Source organism: Sorex fumeus, unplaced genomic scaffold (genome assembly GCF_029834395.1).
Source record: "Sorex fumeus unplaced genomic scaffold, SorFum_2.1 ptg000032l, whole genome shotgun sequence".
Lineage (NCBI taxonomy): Eukaryota > Metazoa > Chordata > Mammalia > Eulipotyphla > Soricidae > Sorex > Sorex fumeus.
The window spans coordinates 7,151,173-7,169,851 of NW_026606089.1; the positions used below are offsets into that span (position 1 = coordinate 7,151,173).

General features: G+C 39.8%; 1 pseudogene; it reads right to left on the reverse strand.

Annotated features, from left to right (window-relative positions):
- Nucleotides 1–281: 281 nt before the first annotated feature.
- On the reverse strand, nucleotides 282–375 carry LOC130025893 (uncharacterized; annotated as a pseudogene).
- Nucleotides 376–18,679: the final 18,304 nt, after the last annotated feature.

The following is an 18,679-nucleotide window of genomic DNA, read 5'->3' on the forward strand; positions in this document are numbered from 1 at the left end:
TTTGTGGAGGTGATATTTTCTTGAAAACTTGTTTCCCAGACTTTTACTTTTAGCCCATGGGTGCTTTGATTGTTCAGATGTGTTTCTTGCAGGCAGCAGAATGAATGTTGGTTTCAGTTTTCTAATTCATCTTCCCATTCTGTGCCTCTGAATTGGCACATTTAGTCCATTGACATTGAGAGAGATTGTTTTGGTGTGGATTTGTGCTCTCTTTATGTAGAATTTTTGTACTTGTGGGGATTGTCTTAGCTTAAAGTAGACCTGTTCATTCTTCTTGCAACAAAAATATGGAATGCTTTTCAAGTTTGCATATCATCTCTTTGCAAGGACTATGCTCATCATTTTATCATTTCAATTTTAGTATATGTGTTAAACTTAGTAGGAGTAAATTTTTCCATATTTTTCTCTTCTTATTACTTTGAGTGTTGTCCTTCCTCACTCCTATGGCAGACAATGATTCCTAATCAAGGAATGTATTTCAAAGCAGCATGAATAAATAGATTTAGAAATTTAATGTCCCAGAAAGAAAAATACGGTTTTTACCATATTATCTTTTACCATACCCTAGGCATCAGTTTTACAAAATAATTCTTTTGGAAGATGGTATATGAGTTTGTTTAATGTCGTTCCCTGAAACCTTAATTAAGACCATTAAACTAGAGCCTTTTGCTGTTCTCGCCTCAGTCCCGTGTACTTCTCCAGGAAAAGGTGGATGGTGTTTTCTGCACTTTGACCACCTTGAAAGTATGTAGGATTTTTCTCCTGAAGGATGACGTGAGAAGCATATTGATGATTTCATTCCACCTTATTACAAGTTCAACTTGAATGGAAGGTGAGACTCATGTGGCTCCTATAAAGGACAGAACAAAGGGTCTCAGTGAAGTTTAATGGCCAACTCACATTAACAACATAGATGACTCATAGTAACCTGTGTGCATCTTTGTGTATAGTGAGTTTCATATCTACTGATAGTGATTCTCAGTCATGACACATGGGCAAAACGGATCTGTAATTAAAAATCTAGTTCTCTGAGCAGAGTGGGGTCTCTGACGTGATTGAACAAGTTTGTAGTAATTTATTACTAAGCACATAAGTATTTTCAATGATGCGTACTTTTCGATCTAAAATTAATTCCAAATATGTCTAAAACAACAGTCTCCTGACCTCGCACCTGGCTTTCCTCACTGGGGCCCCTTGGAGATGGCGGGGTGAGATTCCCTCACCGCCCTGAGCATAGCCCCGACAGCTGAAGACCTCTGCAACCAGCCATAGGTACGCTTAAGACCACTCTTCCCAAGCTTGAAGGAGCCTCATGCATGAAGGAACTGGAAGAGGAACCCAAATGTGCGGGACCGGGGGATGAGATCTCCATGGCTGCTCAGATCAAGACTGTGCCCCCTCCTTCCAGATCCCCCATCTTCTAGTAATTAAGTGTTAAAACCACGATCTACCCCTGGATCCATGTAATGCCATCAATAGCCAACATCCAGAGACTGGATCTTATTTAGAAGACAGCTACTCTGATTGTCCAGTTCTCACTCTCAGAGAACCTGGTAGGCTTCTGCGAGTATCTTTCCCGCATGGTAGAGTCTTTGTTTCTGGTCACTGTTTCTTTTGAGGTACAGAAGCTGCTTAATTTAAGATAGTTCCCTTTGTTTATCTCTGTTTCCAGTTGCTTGGCAATTTGCATGTTATATTTGAAGATACCTTTATCTTCAATGTCGTGGAGGGATTTGCCGACCTTGTCATCACTGTACCTGAGGGATTCTGGTGTGATGTTGAGGACTTTGACCTATTTTTATCTGACTTTTGTGCATGGTGTTAGGTAGAGGTTTGAGCCATTTTTTTTTTTGCATATAGCTGTCCAGTTTTTTTCTGCACCGTTTGTTTAGAAGGACTCTCTTGAACCACTTCACATTTCTTGCTCCCTTATCAAAGATTAGATGATTATATATTTGAGGGTCTGTGTCAGTATATTCAATCCTTTTCCATTGCTCTGCAGCTGAGCCTTTGTTTCAGTCCCATGCTGTTCTCATTATTATCGTTTGTAGTAGAGTTTGAGGTTGGGGAAAGTGATGCCTCCATCGTCTTTTCCCCAAGAATTGCTTTAGCTATTCGTGTGCGTTTGTTGTTCCATGTGAATTTCAGGAGTGCTTGATCAATTTCATTGAAGAATGTCATGGGTATCTTTATAGGGATCAAGTTGAATTTTTACAATGCTTCTTGGAGAATTGCCATTTTGACAATGTTAATTCTCCCATTCCATAAGCAGGAGATATGTTTCCGTTTCCTCGTGTCCTTTTTTAATTTCTTATTGTATAGGTCCTTTACCTCCTTAGTTAAGCTGATTCCAAGGTTCTTGATTTTCTGAGGCACGATTGTGAATGGGATTGCTTTTTCATGTTACTTTCTTCTCTCTCATTATTTGCATATAAATAAGCTATAGAGTTTTGGGTATTGAGTTTATAGCCTGCAATTTTACTATAAAAGTCTATTGTCTCTAGGAGTTTTTTCGTAGAGATATTAGTATTCTCTAAATATAGTATGATATCTTCTGTGAATAGTGAGACATTATTTCTACCTTCCATACATGAAAAAACCTAAATATCTTTTTCTTATCTATTTTCTCTTCCAAGTACTTCGAGTACTACATTGAACAGAAGTGCCAAAATGAATTTTTACTTAGCACATTCTGTCTGTAAATTTCTATGCTAAGAACAGTGGAAGATACAGTGATATCTTAGTAATTTACAAGTAAATTATGAAGACAGATAATTTAAAAGAATTTCTTTGTATAAATTTCCAAAATGTTTAGCTTTTATTAAATATATTAAGAATAAATCATAGGTCTTGATTATACCGTGAAGATTATTTTCCTGTTAGAAGTTACCCTTCTAAAATGCAAGAAAGAGACACATTTTGAAAATGTTGATTATTCGTTCATTCATTCAATGAATGTTTGTAGTCTGGTTGTGCAGTGCCTGCATGAAGTCAACCTGTACCCTCAGGTGAGTGCATCAACAGTCTGATGGTGTCTTCATGCTTCCCGATAACCACAAATGGCCACTGTGGCTCTGGCTGGCTCCCAACAACTCAGGACTACATTTCCCGAGAAATTAAACTCCCGAAAGATCTGTGGGAGCCATGTTAACAAACCACCCCTGGCTCAGCTATACAAGCTAATGGATTGGTCTTGTTTCAGAGACCCATAGACAAATCTGGAAGATATCAACAGCCACAGTTAACCTTGGAACTGCAAAAGGCTGAAGACACTAGGGTAAATCGGAGGGAGGCAGGTTAGTTTGGTGCCCACCCAACCAGAACCCAGTGCAGCCAATTTCTCCCACAATACAAAATCGCCACCATGCCCTCCTCTGGTTTCCACCGTCTCAGGATGGCTCTCACTGAAACATAACAGCTGAAAATTCGGATATGTGTGTTTTGTGACTGAAATCTCCAGGCTTTCTCTGGGCAGGATGGGCATCCTACACTCACTGCCCTGTACTTATGGAAGCCTCAGCAGTCATTTCCATACCTCAAAGCTACTCCAACCTTACCTTCCTGATAAAAATGCTAAATTCCTTGAACAAAGATTATGACCTCTTAGTACCTGTATGAGAACCTTACTGCACAAAATAAAAAGGAGACAAAGAGAAAGAATCAAAGATCCTGCCATAGAGACAGGCTGGGGGTGGGGGTAGTTTGTTGGGGGATGGTTTTAGGGAACCAGGAATATTGGTTTTGGGAAATGTACACTAGAGGAAGGATGGAAGTTGGATCGTTGTATGACTGGAAGCAAATTATGAATAGATTTGTAATGGTCTATATCACAGATATTCAATAAAACATTAAAAATACTGATGGAACTTTAAAACCCAGCATAACTATTTTTGTGTTCTGTGTAGGAAAAAAATGTTACTCACCTGTGTGCCAATAGCTTGTAGAAAGCTAAACCCAAAGATATATCAATGACTGTCTTTGGCATGAATACTGTAATTGCAGCTATGTTATGTTTTAGAATCAGTTCGTGGACAAGACGCCAAGAGGAGCAGAGGCAAAGTGCATCAATGTTGAATGGATAATGTTTCAGGAGCTTGCAAGGGAGATGCGAAGCTTTGGCATGAGAAAAGGGAAGAAACAGAAGAGTGAAGTACTAATAAGTATCATGAGAAAAATGCAAGGGAGGACATTTCCTGGCAAGTGTCACACTCTGTTGAGCTTTTCGTGAGGATAAGTATTAGAAAGTATCTTTCCCATTTAGTGGCAAAAAGGTTACTTTGATGGGTATATTTAAAATTTACTTTAACGATTAGAATCACTAAGAGATACACAGTTACAAAGTTGCTCATAACTGAGTTTCAGTCATCTAAAGTTCTAGAACCTTTCCAGTATATTGGGGCATTTTTGAAGGAATATCCCTGGTGCGAGGACTAGGGCATCTGAATCTTAACACATTTCACCAAATATATGATCTGTACTCACATGATTTACACTGTCTCCCCTGCTCTTTGATTTATGTTTTCATGCAATATTTCCTTGTGAACCTCACTTCAAGTGAGGCTCCCTATTTAAGACAAGTACATGTTTCTGGGACATTACATATTTTTTGGTTGCTGGGAGAGTCTCTAAAGCAATGCTCAGGAGGTGTGGGGGCCCTACAGACAATTCTCAGAAAACGTGGCCATGGTGCTTGGGGTCCTCCTATGCTATACAGCCTTTGATACTCTGGCAATCATGTGGTGCTGGGAGTCAAATTGAGTGCATGTGACACAAGTTCCATAAGCACTACACTATCTCCTGTGGCCCTGGGTATTAGATTTATGTCAGCATTCTGAGGTCCTCCCTTTTGTCAGAAAGCAGAGACTTGTGCAGGAGAAAGTGGAAGAGACTTTAGGGTTTAGCTAGGTTGACTGAGTAGCTGGTGATACCATTAAGATTGGAACATAAAGTAAAAATAAAACAAGAGCCCGGTGCCTTTTCCCGCTGAACTCGACACCCTCCACAGGGGGACACCTACGGGGAACACCTGCAGCAGCTCCTTGGGACTGTCCATCACCCAATCAGCGCCTCCCCTCCAGGTGGGTAGGGGGAGCACAAGCCAGGTTCACCACTCCTCACCCCCAGCTCCCCGCGTTTTCCTGCAGAACTGGACACCCTCCAGAAGGGGACACTTGAGGCAGCTCCATGGGATTTTCCATCCCTCCTCCTACATTCCAGGAACCTGGGTGGGAGTGACCCTGGGATGGGCCAGGGGCGTGGCCACCATATAGGGAGTGTGTCCTCCCAGAAGTGGGCGTGACCTTCTCCTGGGTGGCAAGTCGCAGTTATATTTCCCAATCTGGGCACTCAGGACTTTCATCTCTCACTTTGTCGCCTAATACCGACTAAAAATGTTTGACCACCTCTACTAGAATACAACAACATTCCACTCGCCTACTCCATTTCTAAGAAAAGACCTGTATGAAATGTGCTGTACAAGCTCAAAACTAAAAAGTACCTCCTCCAAAGCGCAAATCTCCACCACAAGGAGAATATGAAGAAAAGAAAAATTCTCAATCGAGGTTGTCCACAATTGCGCTCTCATTGATAAAGAATTCCAGGATAAAATGCAGAGGGTGTTCAAGGATCTACTCAAAGAATCAATGGAAGAGATATCCAATGACTAAAATAAGAAATGAAAGAAACAATAGAACAGAGAGCCAAGAAAATACAGGAAGAAAAGAGAACAGAATTTTAAAAAGCTACAAAAAGAAGAGTTACAAATAAAGGATTCAGTGGATGAAATTAAAAAGTTAGTAAGTGCCCTTAGCAATAGGTTAAGTGCAGCTGAAGAGAGGATCAGCGAGCTTGAAGATGAGCAACAGAACTCCCACTGGGAAGAACAAGCAATAGGAAAAGACATCAAAATGGCTCTACGGAGAATCAGAGACCTAGGGGATGACGCCAAGAGGAACAACATTACAATCATTGGAGTACCAGAAGGAAAGGGAAACAACCCCAATGAAAAAGCTACAGTAAAAGAAACCATTGCTGAAAAGTTCCCAGAGTTAAGGAAAGCAGACATCCAGTTCCAAGGAGCCAGAAGGGTACCAGCTAAAGGAGACCCCAGAAAAAACACTCCAAGCATATCATAGTCAGAACGATGGATGCTGTGGACAGAGACACAATATTACAAGCAGCAAGGTCAAAGAAGGAAATTACATACAAAGGAGCACCCCTTAGATTCACAGCAGACCTATCAGTGGAAATCCTCCAAACCCGAAGGCAATGGTTGTATATAGTGAAAAAAATTCAAAGAAATGAACGCCTCACCGAGAATACTCTATCCAGCTAAACTCTAACTCAAATTCGATATGAACGATACACCACTTTTTAGATAAACAGAAACTCAGGAACTTCATACACTCAAAACCAAATCTAAAAGAAGAAGTAAAGGGGCTCCTGTAAGAAAGGAAGGAAAACACGTGTAAATCAACTCCTAAAGGAAGATGGCACAAAACCCCATGACAATAATCTCCCTTAATGTCAATGGTCTAAATGCACCTACCAAGAGACACAGAGTGGCAAAATGGGGTCAGGAACTGAAACCAGCATTCTGCTGTCTACAAGAAACTCATCTGAACAATCAGAGCAAACACAGACTCAAAGTGAAAGGATGGAAAACAATCCTGCAAGCAAACAGCTCCCTCACAAAAGCTGGGATGGCCATACTAATATCCGACAACATTAATTTCAGGCTGAAAAAAATTAGAAGGGACAGCGAGGGCCACTTTCCTTCATCAAGGTATACATTCCACATGAAGAAATCATACTCTTAAATGTATATGTACCTAATGAAGGAACAGCTAGATACTTAAAACAATTGCTAACAGATTTTAAAGAGGACAGTGCTAGCAACACCATAGTAGATGAAGACTTCAACATCGCCTTATCACCTCTGGATAGATCAACAAGAACAAAACTCAGCAAGGAAACATTGGCTTTGAATGAAGAAATAGAATAGATAGGACTTATAGACCTATACAGGGATTTACACGCCCCAAAGAAAGAATACACATTCTTCTCCAGTGCGCATGGAACATTTTCCAAAATAGACTATGTGCTAGGCCACAAAACATACCTCAATAGAATCAGGAAGATAGAAAGAGTATCAACAATCTTTTCAGACCATGATGCACTGAGGATAGATGTGAATCACACACAGACACGGACAACCAAATCAAACACCTGGAAACTAAAGAAGTCACTGCTGAACAATGTGTGGGTCAGGAAGGACGTCAAGGAAGAAATCAAATGATACCTGGAAACAAATGAGAACAAAGACACGAACTACCAGAGTTTTGTGGATACAGCTAAACCCCTATTAAGGGGAAAATTCATAGCTCTGCAAGCATATCTAAGGACGGAAGAAAAGATGCACATAAGCAACTTATTTCACAGCTCAAGTTCTTATAAAAGGATCAAGAAAAGGATCCTACATTGGGCAGAAGGAAAAATATCTAAAACTTAGAGCAGAAATCAACGACATGGAAACCTAAGAAACAATCCGAAAGATCAAAGAAACCAAGAGCTGGTTCTTTGAGAAAATAAACAAGGTAGATAAACCACTAGCAACATTCACAAAGAAACAGAGAGAGAAAACACTAATACACCGAATCAGAAATAAAAATAGAGATATCACAATGGAATCCAAAGAAATTCAAAGGATCATCAGATACTATATTGAAAGTCTGTATGCCAAGAAAAAAGAGTAGTTAGAAGAAATGGATAACTTCCTGGATTACTAAAATCTCCCAAAGATGAGTCAAGAAGATATAAAATACCTGAATAGACCTAGTCACATGAATGAAATTGAAACTTTAATCAAAATTCTTCCCAAAAACAAAAGCCCAGGTCCAGATGGAATCACTACCGAATTTTTCCAAATATTTAAAGAGGATCTACTGCCCGTCCTTCTCAAACTTTTCCAGGAAATTGAAAAAACAGAAACTCTCCCAAACAGTTTCTATGAAGCCCATCTCTCTCTAATACCAAATGGAAACAAAGACACCATGAGAGAAAAAAACTACAGGCCGATATCACTGATTAATCCGGATGAGAAGATTCTGAACAAAATACTAGCAAATAGAATTCAACAACTCATCAAAAAGATCATACACCATGACCAAGTGGGATTCATCCCGGGCGATGCAAGGATGGTTTAACATTCGGAAATCAATCAACATAATCCATCATATCAACAAAAGAAAAGATAAAATCATATGATCATATCAATAGATGTAGAGAAAGCAATTGACAAGATCCAGCATCCGTTTATTATGAAAACCCTCGCCAAATTGGGGATAGAGGGGACTTACCCCAATATAGTTAAAGCCAGCTACCACAAGCATACAGCAAGCATCATCCTCAAAGGGGAAAATCTGAGAGCATTCTGCCTAAGATCAGGAACGAGATAAGGATTCCGACTCTTTCAACTGGTGTTGAACATAGTACTGGAAATACTAGCAATAGCAATTAGGCAAGCAAAAGAGATTAAGGCCATCCAAATAGTTAAGGAAGAAATCAAGCTCTCACTATTCGCAAATGATATGATACTATACTTAAAGAACCATAAAACCTCTACCAAGAAACTCCTAGAAATAATACACTCGAGAGTAAAGTTAAAGGTATAAAATAAATACCAAAAAATCCATGGCTTTACTATACACAAATAGTGAGAGAGAAGAAAATGACAAGATGAAAACAATCCCATTCACAATTGTGTGCCAGAAAATCAACTACATAGGAATTAATTTAACTAAGCAAGTAAAGGAACTGTACAAAGAAAACTACAAAACGCTGCTTCTTGAAATAAAAGAGGACGCGAGGAAATGGAAAAATATCCCTTGTTCATGGATCTGGAGAATTAATATTGTCAAAATGGCAATACATCCAATAGCACTGTAGAAATTCAATGTGATCCCTATTAGGATACGCATGACATTCTTCAAAGAATTGGAGCAAACACTCCTGAAATTTATATGGAACAATAAACCCCCATGATGAGCTAAAGCAATTCTTGGGAAAAAGAAAATGGGAGGAATTAACCTCCTGAACCGCAAACTTTACTAAAAGTAGTAATAATTAAAACAGCATGATACTTGCTACATGCATAGCATACTTTTTCTTAGATTTTTTGATTTTTCTAGGATATATTGATCATCTTTTTTTAAATTTTTTTTTATTAGTGAAACACCATGAGGTACAGTTGTAGATTTACAATTTTTTGTGCTTGGTTTGATTATACAATGATCAGATACCCATCCCTCCACCACTGCCCAATTTCCACCACCATGGATAATATACCCCCAACCACCATACGCCCATACCCCCTGCCTCTGTGGCAGGGCAATCCCCTGTGTTCTCTCTCTCCTTTTGGGTGTTGTGGTCTGCAAAAGAGGCATTGAGTGGCAAACATGTTCAGTCCATAGTCAACTTTCGACACGCATCTCCCCTCCTGGGAGGATCCTCCAAACACCCTTTATTTGGTGTTCCCTTCTCTATCTGAGCTGCCCTTTCCTCTAGAATGCCCGACTGGCCACTAAGCTATGGAGTAATCCTCCTGGTGCTGATCTCAGCTATTCATGGCTATTAATCTCATATTTTGTTACTTTATATCCCCCAGATGAATGCAATCTTTCTATGTCTATCCCTCTCTTTCTGACTCATTTCGCTTAGCATGATACTTTCCATGTTGTACCACTTGTATGTAAATTTCATGACTTCATCTTTTCTAAGAGCTACATAGTACTCCAATGTGTAGATGTACCAAAGTTTCTTGAACCAGTCATCTGTTCTTGGGCATTCAGGTTTCTTCCAGTTTCTGGCTATTGTATAGAGTGGTGCAATGAACAAACACATGCAGATATCACTTCGACTATACATTTTTGCCTTTCTGGGATATATTCCCAGGAGTGGTATTGCTGGGTCAAATGGGAGCTCAATTTCTAATTTTTTGAGAATCGTCCATACTGTTTTCCAGAAGGGCTGAACCAGTCGACATTCCCACCAACAGTGAAGGAGTGTCCCTTTCTCGCCACATCCGCGCCAGCATCAGTTGCTTTTGTTCTTTTGAATGTGGGCCAGTCTCTGAGGTGTGAGATGGTATCTCATTGTAGTTTTGATCTGCATCTCCCTGATGATTAATGATGTAGAGCATTTTCTCATGTGCTTTTTTGCCATTCGGATTTCTTCTTTGAGAAAGTTTCTGTTCATTTCATTGCCCCATTTTTGGATGGGGTTGGATGTTTTCTTCTTGTGGAGTTTAACCAGTATTTTGTATATCCTGGATATCAACCCCTTGTCAGATGTGTATTCGGTGAATATCCTTTCCCATTCTGTAGACTGTCTTTGTATTTTGGTCACTGTTTCTTTGGAGGTGCAGAAGCTTCTTAGTTTAAGATAGTCCCATTTATACATTTATCTATCTCTTTTTTCACTTGCTCAGACAGTGGCGTGGCATCTTTTTTTTCACTATTAAGATTTAATTTGATTTTTAACAACTGCAAACATTTTGCATAGTAAAAATTCCCTCAAATTTATGCACCTTTGTATTTTTTTGCAATTTTTTAACATGAACTATTACATTATATACTTATTGCTGGAGCTATAGCCCAGCGGTAGGGCATTTGCCCTGCAAGTGGCCGGCCCGGCCAATCTGGGTTAAATTGCTCTGTCCCTCTTAGAGAGCCCGACAAGCTAACGAGAGTATCTCGCCAGCATGGTGAAGCCTGGTAAGCTACCATGACGTATTCAATATGATTTTGCAAAGCCTTCATAGAACATTCCATGAATCTCGCAATCCTCCCAGGAAAAAGTTCTTTCCTCTGGAGCCTGATATTGCCAGAGAAGGCATTTAAGAGAATGAGGCTCTCAGGATATACTGAAAATATTCCTGCAAATACAGTAACAACAAGTCTCACAATGGAGATGTTACCGTGCCTGCTAGAGCTAATCGATGAACAACTGGAGGACAGTGCTATAGTTCTACTTATTCTTATTAGGATTATATTTATATTATATGCCGGAAGTTATGTCTACTTTTTTTCCCCTTTATTTTATTTTATTTTTTTTACAGTTGTAAATTTACAATTTTTTGTGCTTTGGTTTCAATTATACAATGATCAGATACCCATCCCTCCACCAGTGCCCATTTTTCACCATCATGGATAATATCCCCCCCGACCCCCATACCCCCATCCCCCCTCCCTCTGTGGCAGGGCAATCCCCTGTGTTCTCTCTCTCCTTTTTGGTGTTGTGGTCTTCAAAAGATGCATTGAGTGGCAAACATGTTCAGTTCATAGTCCACTTTCGACATGCATCTCCCCTCCTGGAAGGGTCCTCCAAAACCCCTTTATTTGGTGCTCTCTTCTCAGTCTGAGCTGCCCTTTCCTCTAGAATGCCCGACTGGCCATAAAGCTATGGAGTAATCCTCCTGGTGCTGATCTCAGCTATTCTTGGCTATTAATCTCATATTTTGTTACTTTATATCCCCCAGATGGATGCAATATTTCTATGTCTATCCCTCTCTTTCTGACTCATTTCGCTTAGCATGATACTTTCCAAGTTGTACCACTTGTATGTAAATTTCATGACTGCATCTTTTCTAAGAGCTACATAGTACTCCATTGTGTAGATGTACCAAAGTTTCTTTAACCAGTTATCTGTTCTTGGGCATTCAGGTTTCTTCCAGTTTCTGGCTATTGTAAAGAGTGCTGCAATGAACAAACAAGTGCAGATATCACTTCGACTACACATTTTTGCCTCTCTGGGATATATTCCCAGGAGTGGTATTGCTGAGTCAAATGGGAGCTCAACTTCTAATTTTTTGAGAATCGTCCATACTGTTTTCCAGAAGGGCTGAACCAGTCGACATTCCCACCAACAGTGAAGGAGTGTCCCTTTCTCGCCACATCCGCGCCAGCATCAGTTGCTTTTGTTCTTTTGAATGTGGGCCAGTCTCTGAGGTGCGAGATGGTATCTCATTGTGGTTTTGATGTGCATTTCCCTGATGATTAATGATGTAGAGCATTTTCTCATGTGCTTTTTTGCCATTCGGATTCCTTCTTTGGGAAAGTTTCTGTTCATTTCATTGCCCCATTTTTTGATGGGGTTGGATGTTTTCTTCTTGTGGAGTTTAACGAATATTTTGTATATCCTGGATATCAACCCTTTGTCACATGTGTATTTGGCGAATATCCTTTCCCATTCTATAGTCTGTCTTTATATTTTGGTCACTGTTTCTTTGGAGGTGCAGAAGCTTCTTAGTTTAAGATAGTCCCATTCATCTATCTCTGTTTTCACTTGCTCTGCCAGTGGCATGGGATCTTTGAAGATACCATTAGCTTCAATGTCATGGAGGGTTTTGCCAACTTTGTCTTCAATGTACCTTATGGTTTCTGGTCTGATGTTTAGGTCTTTAATCCATTTTGATCTTACTTTTTTACACGGTGTTAGGCAGAGTTCTGAGCCCATTTTTTTGCATGTAGTCGTCCAGTGATGCCAGCAAAATTTGTTAAAGAGGTATTCCTTACTCCACTTCACATTACTTCCACCTTGATCAAAGATTAGATGATCATATGATTGAGGGGAGGTATCAGTGTATTCAACCCTGTTCCATTGGTCTGCAGTTCTGCCTTTGTTCCAGTACCATGCTGTTTTAATTATTACTGCTTTGTAGTACAGTTTGAAGTTCGGGAGGTTGATTCCTCCCATTTTCTTTTTCCCAAGAATTGCTTTAGCTATTCGTGGGGGCTTATTGTTCCATATAAATTTCAGGAGTGTTTGCTCCATTTCTTTGAAGAATGTCGTGGGTATCCTTATAGGGATTGCTTTGAATTTATACAATGCTTTTGGTAGCATTGCCATTTTGACAATGTTAAGTCTCCCGACCCATGAGCAGGGGATATCTTTCCATTTCCTCATGTCCTCTGTTATTTCCTGAAGTAGCGTTTTGTAGTTTTCTTTGTACAGGTCCTTGACTTCCTTAGTAAGATGATTCCTGGATACTTGATTTTCTGGGGAACAATTGTGAACAGGATTGTTTTTTGCATGTTGCTTTCTTCTCTCTCACTGTTTGCATATAGCAAAGCCATGGACTTTTGTGTATTGTTTTTATAGCCTGCAACTTTACCATACGAGTCTATTGTTTCTAGGAGTTTTTTGGTGGAGGTTATTGGGTTCTCTAAGTAGAGTATCATATCATCTGCGAATAGTGAGAGCTTGATTTCTTCCTTTCCTACCTGAATGCACTTAATATCTTTTTCTTGCCTAATCGCTATTGCAAGTACTTCCAGTACTATATTGAACAGCAGTGGAGAGAGTGGGCATCCTTGTCTCGTCCCTTATCTTAGAGGGAAGGCTCTCAGTTTTTCCCCATTGAGGATCATGCTTGCTGTAGGCTTGTGGTAGATGGCTTTAATTATGTTGAGGAAGGTCCCCTCTATACACATTTTGGCTAGGGTTTTCATCATAAAGGGGTGCTGGATCTTGTCAAATGCTTTCTCTGCTTCAATTGATATAATCATATGCTTTCTATATTTTCTTTTGTTGATATGATGGATTATGTTGATTAATTTCCGAATGTTGAACCATCCTTGCATCCCTGGGATGAATCCTACTTGGTCATGGTGTATGATCTTTTTGATGAGTAGTTGGATTCTATGTGATAGTAGTTTATTGAGGATCTTTGCATCTATGTTCATCAGGGATATCGGTTTGTAATTCTCTTTCTTTGTGGTATCTCTGTCTGCTTTTGGTATCAGTGTGATATTTGCTTCGTAGAAACTGTTTGGAAGTGTTTTTGATATTTCAATTTCGTGCAAAAGCTTAAAGAGGATTGGGAGTAAGTCCTCTTTAAAGATTTGGAAGAATTCACTAGTGAATCCATCCGGACCAGGACTTTTGTTCTTGGGGAGACTTTTTATTACCATTTCAATTACTTTGATGGTGATAGGTCTGTTCAGGTATTCCAGGTCTTCTTGGTTCAGCCTTGGGAGTCTGTAGAAGTCTAGGGATTTATCCATTTCCTCGAGGTTTTGATGTTCTGTGGCATACAGTTTCTCAAAGTACTCCCTGAGGATCCTTTGAATTTCTGTAGTTTCTGTTGTAAAGACACCCTTTTCATTTCTGATTCGGTTTATTAGGGTTTTCTCTCTCCCTTTCTTTGAGTTTTGCTGAAGGCTTATCAATCTTGTTAATTTTCTCGAAGAACCAGCTCTTGGTTTCATTTATCTTTCGGATTGTTTTTTGGGTTTCCATCTCGTTAATCTCTGCTCTGAGTTATATTATTTCCTTTCTCCTGTTCGGGTTGTGCTCCTTTTTTTGATCCTTCTCCAAGCTCTTAAACTGTGACGTTAGGTTACTTATTTGTGCTCGCGCCTCCTTCCTGAGGAATGCTTGTAGAGCTATAAACTTTCCTCTTAACACAGCTTTTGCTGTGTCCCATAAGTTTTGGTAACTCGTGTTCTCATTTTCATTCGTTTCTAGGAATCTTTTGATTTCCTTTTTGATTTCCTGTCTAAGCCACTCGTTGTTCAGTAGAGCACTGTTTAATTTCCAGGTGTTTCATTTAGTTTTCTGTTTTTGTATGTGATTTACTTCTAATTTCAGCGCATTATGGTCTGAGAAGATTGTCGATACAATCTCTATCTTCTTAATTTTTTGGAGACATGTTTTGTGGCTCAGCATGTGGTCTATCTTGGAGAATACTCCATGTACGCTTGAGAAGAATGTGTATTCCGCTTTTTGTGGATGAAGTGTACTGTATATATCTACTAAGTCCCTTTCTTCCATTGTTTCCCTCAGATGAAGTATGTCCTTGCTAAGCTTGAGTCTGGTTGATCTATCAATTGGTGACAAAGTAGTGGTGAAGTCTCCCACTAGTATTGTGTTGCTGTTGCTGTCTTTTTCCAAATCTATGAGTAGTTGTTTTAAGTTCTTTGCTGGTTTCTCATTAGGTGCATATACATTTATTATTGTAAGTTCTTCCTTTTTTACAGATCCTTTGATCAATAAGAAATGGCCTTCACTGTCTCTTATGACCTTCCTCACTCTGAAATCGATGTGGTGTGATATTAGGATGGCTTCCCCAGCTTTTTTATGGGAGCTGTTTGCCCGCAGGATTGTTTTCCAGCCTCAGACTCTGAGTCTGTGTTTGCTTTGACTATTGAGATGTGTTTCTTGCAGGCAGCAGAATGTTGGGTTCAATTTTCTAATCCATCCTGCCACTCTATGTCTTTTAATTGGTGCGTTTAGCCCATTAATATTGAGAGAGATTATTGTTATGGGATTTTGTCCCATTGTTCTGTTGAAATTTGGTGTGTTTGAGAGGCCTGTCTTGCCTTAAAGTAGCCCATTTAGTTGTACTTGTAAACATGGTTTTGAGTCTATGAAGTTCCTGAGCTGTAGTATGTCTGTGAAACTGTGTGTTGTTCCTTCTATTATGAATGAGAGTCTCGCTGGGTAAAGTATTTTTGGGGAGGCATTTATTTCATTGAGTTTTTTCACTATGTCCCACCACTGTTTTCGGGCCATAAGGGTTACATCAGAAAAATCAGCTGTGAATTTTAAGGATGCTCCTTTGTAAGAGATTTCTTTCATCGATCTTGCTGCTTTCAGAATTTTGTCTCTGTCTAAGGTTTTGGTCATTTTGATCAGAATGTGTCTTGGGGTATTTTTATTCGGATTTTTTCTAGGTGGTACCCTTCGGGCCTCCTGAATATGGTCACAAGTTTTCTTCAGCTCTGGAAACGTTTTAGCAATGATGTCTTTGACAGTTTCTTCTTCATCAAGGTTTTCCTCCTGTACCTCTGGGACTCCAATAATTCTTATGTTACCCCTCTGGGCTTCATCACGATCTTCTCTTGCCATCTGTTCCCGAATTGTGAGTCTCTTTACCATTTTCTGCTCTTTTCTAGAGAGTCTCTGAACTTCATCTTCGAGCTCACTTATTCTGTTCTCAGCAGCTCTTACTCTGCTGCTGAGGCCTTCCACTGAGTTTTCCAATTTGCGTGCGAGATTTTTCAGGTCTGACATTTCTGATTGCATTTTCCTCATTTCTGCCTTCAAATCCTCTTGTCTTCTATTGGCATTGCTTTCCATTGTTTCTTTTAGTTCCCTAAGCATCCTAAGTAGCTCCCTCCTGAATTCCTTGTCAGAGAGGTTGTCTAACACTGCAGTACTGTTGGTGTCATCAGGGCCTGACACTTCAATAAGAAAGTTTGGTGTGCTTTTGCGTTGCTTTACCATTGTGAAAACTGTGGTTTAGTCCTTAACATTCACTGTTACTATTCTGCTTGATATGCAGTGTGAGTTAAGATAGGCTTATGAGTTATTGGCTACTGTGTTTCTAGTGACTGAGCTAAACTAGAGAAGTTTCCATCGAAGAAGTTAGCTTATGGTTCCTATGGTATATGTAGTGGGAAAATATTTCGCGGCCGCTAATGCGGCTGTGGCTCCAGAAAGAGTCCCTGGCACTGAGCGAGAAGTTGGGAACGACGATGGAGCTAGCTGTGCATGCGCAGAGAGGGTCCCAGGCCCTTGGGGGCGGGCTGTACCTGGTTGGAATAAGAGCCGTTCAGGTTGGTTGCCCAGAGCTGGGCCTGCGTGCCCGTCCCGCGCAGATCAGGGGTGAAACCGGCTTTCTAGGAGGTGGACCTAGCTGTGCATGCGCACAGAGGGTCCCAGGGCCTTGGGGGCATGCTGTCCGTGGTTGAAATAGGAGCCATTCAACTTGGTTGCCCAGAGCTGGGCCTCCGTGCCCGTCCCCATATTAATCATCTTTAATTATTCCACATCAATACCAATGTCCAAAAATGTTTCAAAATGTAATTATTGAAAAAAATCATATAGAAGTTCAAATTTGTATCGTTCGTGGGATAACTATATTAAGAAGAAATAGAACCACAAGAAACATACAAGTAAAATGAAGCTACATTTCTTTGGAATTTTTCAATTATGTATTTACATTAGTCTATATACAAGCATGATTTTTAAAAAATAAATTTCAGTGACCATAAAATTTTGAAGTTTTTCATAATTGTAATGTTTTACTGCTAAGTCTATATTGATGTGAACATTTTTATCTATTTGTCTAATTTTCTGATTGTTTACTTAAGATCAGTAGTTAAAAGCTAACTTGCTGATGACTGATTATGTGGCTCAGGGTTAAAGCACTTGGCTTGCGTGTATGAAACTTTGGGTTGGCCTCCTGCAAGGCAAATGGCCTACCCACTGTGCTGTAAAAGTTATATAAAATATACTAATAATAAAACCTAATGATGTTGGTGAACAGTGCAATATAAATGATTATTTAGTAATTTTCTTGATTTGTTAATGAAATATGTAAGCTCTTGAGTATAATGGGAGTAGTTTTCTAACATAAGAGTCTGAGGAAGGTGAAACTGTTATAACTGTCGTGTAGGATTCCATCTCCCTAGCCTGCTTCATTCTACCTCTCTCTCTATCCAATCCGGTCATCTTCTTGGGAATCTGACCTCCTGATCGGCTAGCCTCTACCTTTCAACTGCCTACTTTATGTCATCATTCTCCCACCCAACCAACCACAAACTGGTAGAATCTTGGGGTTGGTACCGTTTTTTTTCCCTTTATTTTATTTTATTTTTTTTAAAGTTGTAGATTTACAATTTTTTGTGCTATGGTTTCAATTATACAATGATCAGATACCCATCCCTCCACCAGTGCCCATTTTCCACCACCATGGATAATATCCCTCCCACCCCCATCCCCCCATCCCCCCTGTCTCTGTGGCAGGGCAATCCCCTGTGTTCTCTCTCTCCTTTTGGGTGTTGTGGTCTGCAAAAGAGGCATTGAGTGGCAAACATGTTCAGTCCATAGTCTACTTTCGACAGGCATCTCCCCTCCTGGGAGGATACTCCAAACATCCTTTATTTGGTGCTCCATTCGCTATCTGAACTGCCCTTTCCTCTAGGATACCCGGCTGGCCTCTAAGTTATGGAGTAATCCTCCTGGTGCTGATCTCAGCTATTCTTGGGTATTAATCTCATACTTGATACTCTACTTAGAGAACCCAATAACTTCCACCAAAAAACTCCTAGAAACAATAGATTCGTATAGTAAAGTTGCAGGTTATAAAATCAATACCCAAAAGTCCATGGCTTTCCTATACGCAAACAGTGAGAGAGAAGAAAGCAACATGAAAAAAACAATCCCATTCACAATTGTGCCCCAGAAAATCAAGTACCTAGGAATCAGCTAAACTAAAGAAGTAAAGGACCTGTACAAAGACAACTAGAAAACGCTACTTCAGGAAATAAAAGAGGACATGAGGAAATTGAAAGATATCCCCTGCTCATTGGTCGGGAGACTTAACATTGTCAAAATGGCAATACTACCGAAAGCATTGTATAAATTCAATGCAATCCCTATAAGGATACCCATGACATTCTTCAAAGAAATTGAGCAAACACTCTTGAAATTTATATGGAACAATAAGCCCCCACGAATAGCTAAAGCAATTCTTGGGAAAAAGAAAATGGGAGGAATCAACCTCCCGAACTTCAAACTGTACTACAAAGCAGTAATAATTAAAACAGCATGGTACTGGAACAAAGGCAGAACTGCAGACCAATGGAACAGGGTTGAATACACTGACATCTCT